Source organism: Perca flavescens, chromosome 6 (assembly GCF_004354835.1).
Source record: "Perca flavescens isolate YP-PL-M2 chromosome 6, PFLA_1.0, whole genome shotgun sequence".
Lineage (NCBI taxonomy): Eukaryota > Metazoa > Chordata > Actinopteri > Perciformes > Percidae > Perca > Perca flavescens.
In genome coordinates this window covers 12,835,889-12,847,034 of record NC_041336.1, presented here as the reverse complement: position 1 = coordinate 12,847,034, position 11,146 = coordinate 12,835,889, and the positions used below count along the sequence as shown (strand labels likewise).

Genomic DNA, 11,146 nt, shown 5'->3' with positions numbered 1-11,146 from the left:
ATCGAAAAATACTTACAGTACATGATGCCAAAACACAATTTCTTCTCTCTCTCAGAGATAGCGGAAGTAAACAGAATTCCAAGTTGGCGGGAACACGTCTAATGGCAATGTCATTACATGCCCTGAAGCACATCCAGTTCTACCCTGTGCAACCATCTAAAAAACCCGTGTTACATTTAACCCCGCGTTACTTTGTGCCCCGCGCTCCCCTACCCCAAAATTACTTACAGAAGGACCCCAAACCACTTAAATGCCACTTCACTGTATAGCCTACTACTGACTGAAAATGTGGAGTATTCAGACATTAGCGTATGTGTATGTCACATTTTAGCTGCCAAAGCTCCACTGTTCTCTGTCTCTGGTCCTCAGTGTAAGAGGGGGAGTGTCCAGCTGCTAGAGTGGCAAAAGCCAATGTGTGCTTCATTTACCTATATATTTAATGATATCGTTTGCATTTCTAATCCAAACGTCAACCTTGGCACTGCACTTACTCTTGCCCATAGCAAGATACCTGACAGACAGACAGACGTTTTCTGCAATTTATTGATATATATATATATATATATATATATATATATATATGTCTATATATAGATAGATACTGTATATATAAGATAAGATATAAGATAGATGTTAAGTCAAGACGCAAAGTCCTTGAAATCCATTCTGCAGTAAGCATCATATAACCTTGCAAAAAGAAAACAAGGCAGTTTAATTCATTTAGGTTTTTACTAAGAAATTGTGTATGTTTTGAAAACAATGTACTTTTGGTTTTATGTAGCCTGCAGCTAGATCTAATCAAATAACTACACTTAATTAGCATTTGTCTGGCTCACACCTCAAGCTTCTAAAGAATCATCAGTTCTTGTCTGACATTTCGCATACTGGAGAAGACTCATTGTTCCCACAGGAAAGGTAACTGTTGTTTCTGCCTTTTGGGGAGCCACTTCCTGCTGGGCCAGACTTGATTAGAACAAAGGAAATGCATATCTCTGTAAAGTTGAATAGAATTTGCACTACCATGATAAACGACCTTTGTCTGTGACCTGGAGTAAACCTGAATTCAGAGGTATGTTCTTAACCTGGGAGAGTTTCCATTCAAGGAAACACCCACAATTCCGAAGGAATATAATTCTGAAACAGAGGTGATTTCAGGGCTGCAAACTGTTACCCGACAGGGGAAACATGCTTGCAGACCGCTGTTTACAGTGTATTATTTTGTCATGTCACAGGACTGGTTCTTATGTGACTCCATCAGGGAGAAACATAGATCTGCTGTCCACAGTGTTAGTGTTTTATGTTTGATTGTTTTTGTCTTGTCACTTTCATCATGTTGTTTATTAAACCTTTTGCTTAATTCTCAATTGGACCAAGCCTATTCTTCCTGCTCAGAAATCAACGATCACGTCTTTAAGATTTTTCTAACAGTAGCGATGAAATTAATAGCAGGACCGATTCACCTGCTGCAAGCCCTGTTGGCACACCTTCCCCCGGGGTGACAACGCAAGAAGAAGCTGAAGAAATAATGTCCTCACTGGCTTAAGATGGTGGTGGTAACAGCTCGTCAGAGGCCGGTCACCATCCTAACCCCTCTTGCTCCTCTCTCCCGTTAAAGCAGTGGAGAGACTGGAAGAGCCCATATACATGGCTGTTTGTTAAGGATGGAAGCTTGGGGTTCGTCGCTTCATTGAATGGAGGAATTGTGGTATTCTTCGGTAGCCTGAGTAACTTTAACCGTTGTTCATGTGAAATCTCAAAGACAGCCTGATTTATAGACTATTTGTGGCTGGCTGTTTGACCTATCTATTCCTGTTGATAAAGTATAATAGGGTAAATCCTGCATAGTTAAATTACTGTGTAAGTCATTGTAAGTTGCAAGCACACATTACTTTTTATTGTAACAAGCCAACAACTCACACTAGATGGCATACATTATCACATTGAGAACAGTGAGCAGAAGTTGATGTGTTTTAGTCTTACGTCAGTGTCCTCAGAGAGGTGAGTAATAAAAATAAATAAATGTGGCATTAGGAAATAAAAGTCCACGGAAATAAATAAATGTGGATATACAAAATAAAAGTCTCTTGAAATAAGTAAATGTGGACTTATGAAATAAAAGTCTCTTGAAATAAATAAATAAAGTAAAAAATAAGAAATAATTACATTTATTTAATTATTTATGTATTTATTGCCTCATTTATTTATTTCATGATGTATTTCAAAGGCATATTTATGTATTTATTTATTTATTTAATTCTGAATAAAACGGCATTCCATATTTCCCACCTCTGTGATGTTATTTCCAATAATGCTGATAATGGAAGACATAACCATTAACTAACACTAGATGGCAGTGTGTTCATTTGTTGTAACTTATCAGGAGTTTATTTTCCTGTAAAGTCTGTGTCTTCTGACAGCTGTTTATTTCCTGAGCCAGTTGACAGTGTTTTCCGTTCCTCTCTGTTGTGGCAGTAACCAAGGGGGTAAGCTTCGCTTCAGAACTCGAACCTCCTATGGCACCATTTTGATGATACAAAGCGATCACCTCCCCTTAGCATTCCACTGACTGCCATTCATTTTGACGTCACTTTGACAGCGACTCTATTTGTCTATTGTTTATTTCTAAAGAAACACGACAATGTATAAAAGGCTCCATTACCTTGTACCTCACGTTATATGGCTCCGTAGCAAACGTTTTTGTAAAAATAGGCTAACGATTGTGTCATAACCACACGACTTACTGTCGCACAGTAGAGGAATTACCGTATAGTACAGGAGAAGGTTAGGTTTAGGTTTAATTACTAATGTTAACTAGCATTTTAGTTAGCAATAATTAGCCTGTGCCCATGTTATCTCCTTACATACAGTACAGGCCAAAAGTTTGGACACACCTTCTCATTCAATGCGTTTCCTTTTTATTTTCATGACTATTTACATTGTAGATTCTCACTGAAGGCATCAAAACTATGAATGAACACATATGGAATTATGTACTTAACAAAAAAGTGTGAAATAACTGAAAACATGTCTTCTATTTTAGATTCTTCAAAGTAGCCACCCTTTGCTTTTTTATTAATATGGGAAAAAATTCCACTAATTAACCCTGACAAAGCACACCTGTGAAGTGAAAACCATTTCAGGTGACTACCTCATGAAGCTCATTGAGAGAACACCAAGGGTTTGCAGAGTTATCAAAAAAACCAAAGGGTGGCTACTTTGAAGAATCTAAAATAGAAGACATGTTTTCAGTTATTTCACACTTTTTTGTTAAGTACATAATTCCATATGTGTTCATTCATAGTTTTGATGCCTTCAGTGAGAATCTACAATGTAAATAGTCATGAAAATAAAGAAACACATTGAATGAGAAGGTGTGTCCAAACTTTTGGCCTGTAATGTATACCTACGCTCTCCGTCTCTGCAAGATTGGGAATGATTGAGATTTCTCTTGGCACAGCTACCAGAAGACAACTTACAACTTTCAGACAGGTTGCTCACGTCACATCTACGTCTTCAAGCTCAGTTGGAGGCTGCGCAGTAACGCTCAGCGCTCACCGGAAAAGTGCTTCTAATATCCTTTAATGGTCTCCGTCCATAGCAACGGGCTCTGTTGGTCCATTCTTATATACTGTCTATGGCAGTAACCCCTTAAAGAAGTGTCAGGGGAGTTTACTCAGAATAAGAAATGCAAGAATTCGTTGTTTGTTTGTTTCTTCCTTCCTTTATTTACACATATACAAATTTAAAAAGATACAATTCATGATTTGCAAGTTAATGTGAAGGATAATTGCCTAAAAACCCTGCAGGGACTTGAAAATTCATGTTTAGGGATAATAATAATTTAAAACAATGAAAAGCTTAATAGACCCACACAACTAAACACAAGCCTTACTGATCATAAACCCTTAGAAATGATAACTTAGAACTAATGTACATGTCCCAGGCATGGGACGCCTAAAAGGAATTATATGAGTTAAAGCTACTTGGATTTTATTCCCACTAAGAGTTACACATTTGTTAAAAATGCAATATAATCTTAAATCTTACACATTTATTTACTGGCTAAGAAAACTGTATTGGAAAGATATTATAATACACATGCATGATCATCTTAACAATAATAGCCAATAACAGCGAATAGCCAATGTAACAAATTCTTCACACCCTGAAGAAGGCTGTCTGTGCCGCTACACGTGGGTTGCTTCTCCCTATGTCTTTTACATTTTCTATTATGAAATAATCAGTAAAATAAATGCATTTTAAATCATTTTGAAGATGAGTGCCTTGGATTTTCCTTTTTTTCTACACGTAACAAATTATGTTCCAAAGCCTTGTCATAATGTCTTATGAGAACATGTTAATACAAACTGAAAGGAAGAATAGGACTGTCATTAAGTGTCATTGTTATATATAGGGGGAAAACATTGACACTGATGATTTACTATATTATTCAAATTGATTGTAGTCCTTATATTTGTTGTTTTTCTGGGATAGTCAGAGAGGTGCTAATTTAGTTTGTAGTGTTTACATATATGACCTCTTCATGTATTTACACGTGAGGGACAAAACACAACGATATAATGTAATCCAATGCATAATCATTACCAACACCAACACCACCACAACAAGTATCTTAGAAATTAAACATATTAGGCATCTCTAAAATTAACCTGGGCATATTCACTATACATCGTCTTCTCTGCATCTTTTCCAGTCCCAACCGTGTCATACAGACTCCCCATCTCCAGTGCATCGCTTACATAATTCCTGCATGTGCCTCCCTCTTTGCACCTCTCCTCCTCCAGGTAGGAGCTACCAGATGGGTTCCTACCCCCAGAGCCTTCTCCCTTCTTCATCTTCTTCTTCTTCTTCTTCTCCTTGCTTTTCCAAATCACACTGGAGTAAATCACATCACTGCCTTCTTCATTCTTCTTCTCTGAGCTTGTACTGGCAACCTCTTGATGTCCTCGATGAGTAAATGGCACATTTGACATTCTCATCATATTGGTGTTGACATAGATATCCTCCTCTGTTGTGGTAGATACCTGAAATAAAAAAAGATCTGTCAGTGGTACAGATACAGTATTCTGTTAGACTATCCCTGGTCTATATCCACAACGTTCCACTTCCGGGATTGCTCCGTTGCCGTCGGAAAAATTCCGTCGGATTTCACTCTTTTCAGCCGGATGTCTGTTAACTTCCGTTTAGTTTGCGTTGAAATTTTAATTTTCCGGTGGATTTATGAGGACTATTGTTAACTGCTCCTCAGATCTCTGCAGGGTAAATCCAGACAGCTCTCTAGACTATCTGTCCAATCTGAGTTTTCTGTTGCACGACAAAACTACTTTTGAACGTACACATGTTCCACCAAAACAAGTTCCTCCCGAGGATATTTAGCAGTGGCACCGTGGCTTTTCCCGGTGCTTAGCGCCACCCATGAAGATTGTGATTGGTTGAAAGAAATTGCCAATAAACCAGAGCACGTTTTTTTGGGGGGCTTTTTCCACCTTTATTTGACAGGACGGCTAGGTGAGAAAGGTGAGAGAGAGAGAGGGGGAAGACATGCAGGAACTTGTCACAGGTTGGATTTGAACCTTGGACCTTGAGGCATAAACCTCCAAATACTGTATGTGTGCACCTGCTCTACCCACTGACCCAACTCAGCCACGCAGAGCAGATTTTTATCCCATCCCGGAATGCTTTGTGGACTAGCCAGACCCTCCTCTGCAGCGCTGTGTAGGAAGGTCTGGCAAAGTGAGACTAGACTACCACTGTCTAATACCCAAATAAGGAAACAGTCTGTACCTTATTTTCCGTTTCACTAAAGCCTCGACTCATCACAGCTGTGCTGGTGTCACCTGAGCACGGAGTCTTTGATGGGTTACAGCAGCCAGTCCTCTGAGCCCTACAAGATAGGACAGTAAGACACTCCATCCCACTTACCTACAGTATAACATATCATTATCATTATCATAACAGTTTCATAATTGCTTAGGTACATTTATAGTTAGCAATGATAAAACACAGCTGCTTATCATTATCTATTAATATTTAGATTATCAAGGCAACACGGGACTAGCTCTACAGAAGCAGAATCATTTAAAAAAATAAAAATCTAAATGTCAGGGGGAAATCGTCTTGAAAAACACCCTTGTCACTGTTTTATATTGTTAGTGGATTTGTTGGCTATTGTGATTTTATATAATTGTTTTCACATTTTAGATTAAAATTGTATGTTCTTTTTAATGAAATACATTTATCATTTTGTGCAATCACAACAAATTAACGGTGTTAAACACTGGTTCTGGACAGGAGTTAGTCCACTCAGAGAGCATTTAAAGCTAGAAAACATGACATAGAGTCAGTTTTTATACTAGAGTTAAATGAACAACAATAACCTTGCTGCGTAGTGGTAGTCTGAACACTCACATGTCCCAAGTTGTTACCTACCTGATAGCAAACAGTAGAGCACATAGTATTAGTGCAGCTGTTAGAACACCAACTGTGACGATGAAGAATGGCCACGGAACTCGACCTGAACATTCTGTTCAAGATTATGAAAGTTATTCAGAAGCATTAAAACAGTTAGAATATTTTTTTAGTGAAGTAATTTTGGACAAACATGGAGCTTGAAAGGTTGAGGTTTAACATCATGTATTGGTAGGATATACAATTAAAATAGAAGAGAAAATACAATTTAAAATCCAACAAAAGGGTTAAGTGATTTATTTATAATATTTGTTTAGCATTTCTTTTCTTTTTAAAATTCACCAATATGTAGTCTCAGGAGTAGTAGGTTGAAGACTGTGATTGTGTTTTTTATAATAAATACTTTTTTCTGTATCAAAGTTTGACAGATCCATCCCAGACATGATGGATGTTAATAATAGAAGCTGAAACCAAGAGTGCGACTAACTAACATGCCGATTACATGCCTCTCCTCTACAGTAGCCTATGCAAAACCAGAACACTAAATACAGATATAAACTTTGCACATATAGAGAATATGGCTTTGGACTCCCGATCAAGTTCATCAGAATTTCAAATAATCCTAATAGTTTTCGACTAATCAATAAAACTTGTATTCAGACAGACCTTGACTTTCCGCAGATGTTTGAAGCTCAAGGCTGTAGACATAAAACCGCTGAGTAGCAGATCCCAGAGAGTTGGAGCTGTGGCAGAGCAAGGGAGCAAGATCTCTCTCCTGTGGCTGATTCACAGTGATGATGCTCCTCAGACCTGTGTCATCCAGAGGCTCGTAGCTGATGGCAAACCTGTCTGAGTGATTGACAGGTAACCCATCCAAATACCACTGTAAAGTGGGAGAAGGGTTTCCCAAAGTCTCACAGGAACAGTTGAGCTGGGCTGCAGCTTTGCTGCAATCAGATGAGGGCAGGATCTGGGGAGCAACTGTAAAGAATAAACATTAAATATAAGAATTAAGTCAAGTTGGGTCAAGGAAGGTTAAGTTTGCAATCATTCAAACAATATGTCTTGCTATAAGCAAACAAATGTTTAATGGAAGTGGTGGTGAAAAGGAGACTATATCCAAATTCTTATAATTTTTTGGATTTTACATTTGTTCAAAGCCTTTTTAACCCACAGTTAGTGTGGATGTGTTTTTATCCTAAAATGCGCAATGTTTGTGTTTGTAAGTGTATTTTTGTTCCAATGCATTTTCTTGGTAATTTCCTTAAAACATAGAAGTCTCTACATTTTACAAATGACAAATGTTCATAATGTATGAATTTCAGCAAAGGATAAATGAACTCACATGAAATATAAGCTGTTAAACTCGTGCTAACAGATGACTCAGTGCTGCCATCTTGTTTGCTGTAGACAGCAGTACAGGAGATGTTCTTGTGATGGAGGTGAGAAGCAGTGAAGGTAACGTTAGAGATCTTGACTTTAGTTTGGTCCTGATTGTCCTGCAGTGTCTCCTCACTGCCACCCAGGCCGGGGGTCCATGTCAGATTGGGAGGATGAGACAGACAGGGAGCTGGAGCAGAGCACGACAAACTCACTGAGTCTCCCTCCTTCACCTTCAGTGTGGACGGAGTCAGAGTCGGACTGGGAGGATCAGCTGGTGGGAAGGTACATACCAACCAGTCACTAAATAAACACTAATTTCTCTCAATTGTATAAAATACTATTTGCTACATGCAATGGATACAAAATAAGGTCAAAGCACTTCTCTAATAGGGAAATGACCAAAGTGTATGTATATGGCCTTTTCAACTTACCGTTGACTGAAATATACAATTTCTGTTGACCAAAACTAAATTTCAGTCTATTGTTGCATTCCACTCTGAAGAAATATGAATTGCTGTAATCAGGTTTCATGTTGTTCAGGGCTGTGGTGCAGTCTTTTTTTGTTAAGTTTCCTATCAGTTCTCCATTCCTTATGGTTTGTTGTGAATTACTGTCAAACACAACAGTCCCATGATCATTTTTCCACACTGCTTTACATGTGTTATCCAAGTTTGATTCATGTTTAGCTTTTATGTCAAAGGAGCAGGGGATGGTCACACAGGATCCACTCAGAACCTCGATGTTCTTTGGAATAAATGCCTCAAACTCTCCACACAGGGCACCTGAAACACAAGATACAAATCTTGAAGAAATAGTTTACAGTAGGTTGTTTACTGTCTTCTTAAGTTTTTTATTGTTATAGTTATTGGTCCATATATAAATGAACCCCAACTCACCTTGCAGCAGACAGGCAACGAGAAGGAAATTCAGAGCTGCAGCCATCTTTGTTTGTCAGGGGAGGCAGAAACTCAAGTTTAAAACAGTCTGGAGATTACAGATGGAACAGTTCACATGTTTGCTATATTTCATCCCTAAAATAACAGGATCTTAAAGCAGGCTTGTGTCAAATGTGACTTAAGTTCTCAGGTTGATTACTTTTTTGTTGAACCTTTATATTGTTTTAATCTTCATCATGGTGGAAAAGCAACAACAGTATTTAAGTAAATCACTAAAATGTTCAATTAAAGCCCATCCGATTTAAAATATATGAATTTTATATAATCTGTTAGCAGCTCTTTAAGGCAGGATGACGCAGTGCACCTATTTATTACAATAAGGAAAAATAGTAATATGTGGTTATATAATTACAATGACTTTTAAAATCAAAATTGAATAATTAAATGTATAAGTAGTAATGTAACAGATTTGACAGACTTTAAAATAAAACATTGATCATGGTATTATTCGGTTAAAGGTCAGTATGTGTGTTTCTGTGTGACCCTCCTGTACCGTAGAGATAAACATAGTTCTCTTTAAAATGGGGAAGATACATTTAACTGTTATGCAAAAACAAATAGCTGTGGACACATTACTGTGACAACACACTCCTTTCATTAACAGAATGCAGAAAATGAAATCATGATGTAAAGGAAAAACAGGAAGTGAAATGCTAAAACAGTGAAACATTTTCTGTACTTGTTTGCTGTTTTATTTTTTAATTATTTGTAATTAACGAATTACAGCTTGTTAAGTCAGAATGTCAAAAAACACAATCGGCTGCCTGCCTGCCTGCCTAAAATGTTTTGCTCATCTCTCAATGACCATCTGTGAATCTGTTTTAGCTTTTCTTTCCAAATTTGCAGATATTACTAAGATGAAACCCAGTGAATGAACTTTTCTTTTTGATTTATTGATCTGTTTTTTATAGAAGTTGTAATGACTTACGTTTTCATCAGGTCTGTGTTGCAGTTAGATGAAAGATGTCATGTTGAAGTTCCTTCGAAGTGAGGTTGCATTTTCAGAGCTTGTAGGAATTATTTTGAAAATGAGGAAGTTGCTGAAGAGTAGGTAAGTGAGTGATATTTACAGCATATTTACCACCATATTTACCTAATACGATAATGTCAAAATGTGTCTTCTAACAATAGTGTTTTTTAAGTTATGAAAAAAAACCTGGTGGTCAATAGAAGTAAACATTCTAGGCAATGCTGGTGAAAGTCTGAAAATAAGAGGTTTGGTGATCTCTCTTGATGTACCATGTCACAAAACAGACTCAATCTGCCTTTTACTTCATGATAACCCTTTCCTTTACCACAAACTAGGTTTGCACATTTGATAAAGGTGACGAAATACAGTAATGGCCATAAGTCAAATAACATTTAAAACATGAAATGTTTTAAATGTTATCTGGGCTTTGTATAAACAAATAAATATTGCATTTGTTTGTCAAAATGTATGATATATCTTATATAGTCACTGTATGCTACATAGTGAGAGGTACTGTATGTTCTATATTAAGAGAAATCTAAATACACATATTGGGTATTTGGTGTAGTGCTGTGTACAAAGTACTCTCAACACAGATCTCAGATATAGAAAAGATAGAACATCTGTTGTACTTAATCATGTTCAACAGCTTGACATCAGAATTGATGCGTCATTTTCTTTATGGGTCATTATCTTGAGTCCTGAGCAGTCCACAGCTCCAAAACTCCCTTCTGGGCCAAAATTATAATTGAACCAATAACAAACAAACAATGAGCGAGTAGAAGAATTGTGCTGCTGTACAGTAGAAATTGTGCCTAACAATTCACGTCAAGGCTTGTAGCCAGAAGCAGCTGTCAACTGACACATCATCAGTTCAAAATTGTGTTTGTAAGCAATTCTCATAAAATTAGTTGAATTCATAATCAATCTGATAAAACAAGGTTAACCATGTTTTTTTTTTGAGTTGTTAAAAAGGGTATGTGTTAAGGGTGAGGGAAGTAGCAGGGAGGAGTAGGGAATGGCGGACCCAAAGTGCAGAGAGAGCAGGCAGGCAGGCAGGCAGGCAGGCAGGCAAACGTTGAAGTGGAGGACTTAATAAAAACAAAAAGCGGCAGTACAAAGACTGGAAAACTCACAAAAAATAAACTGACGGGAAAAACATAGGCAGGAGCAAACTGACGCAGGCACAAACACAAGGCACAGGGAGGAAACACAAGGGCATGGCTACAAAACAATCTGACACAAGACAAGGGGAACACAGAGGCTAAATACATGAGGTGATGGGTAAATCAGAAACAGGTGAGACAACAGGTGAAGCACATCAGGGCGGGGCAGGACAATCAACAAAGGTGGGAAACAGAAAGCAAAGCTAGACATGACAAGACAGAAGACCAGACTATCAAAATAA

The 11,146-nt window shown here is 37.6% G+C and overlaps 1 long non-coding RNA gene across 3 annotated transcripts; it reads left to right on the top strand.

Annotated features, from left to right (window-relative positions):
• Positions 1 to 2,371: 2,371 nt before the first annotated feature.
• Positions 2,372 to 10,591, top strand: LOC114557255 (uncharacterized). Of its 3 annotated transcripts, none has more exons than XR_003692778.1 (4): positions 2,372 to 2,483; positions 4,715 to 4,805; positions 7,935 to 8,094; positions 9,708 to 10,591. It is a non-coding gene; the product is annotated as an uncharacterized LOC114557255 (long non-coding RNA). The 3 variants fall into 3 exon arrangements; XR_003692780.1 differs by lacking the exons at positions 2,372 to 2,483; positions 4,715 to 4,805 and adding exons at positions 5,609 to 5,920; positions 7,111 to 7,293; XR_003692779.1 differs by lacking the exons at positions 2,372 to 2,483; positions 4,715 to 4,805 and adding an exon at positions 6,805 to 7,293.
• The last annotated feature ends 555 nt before the right edge of the window (positions 10,592 to 11,146 follow it).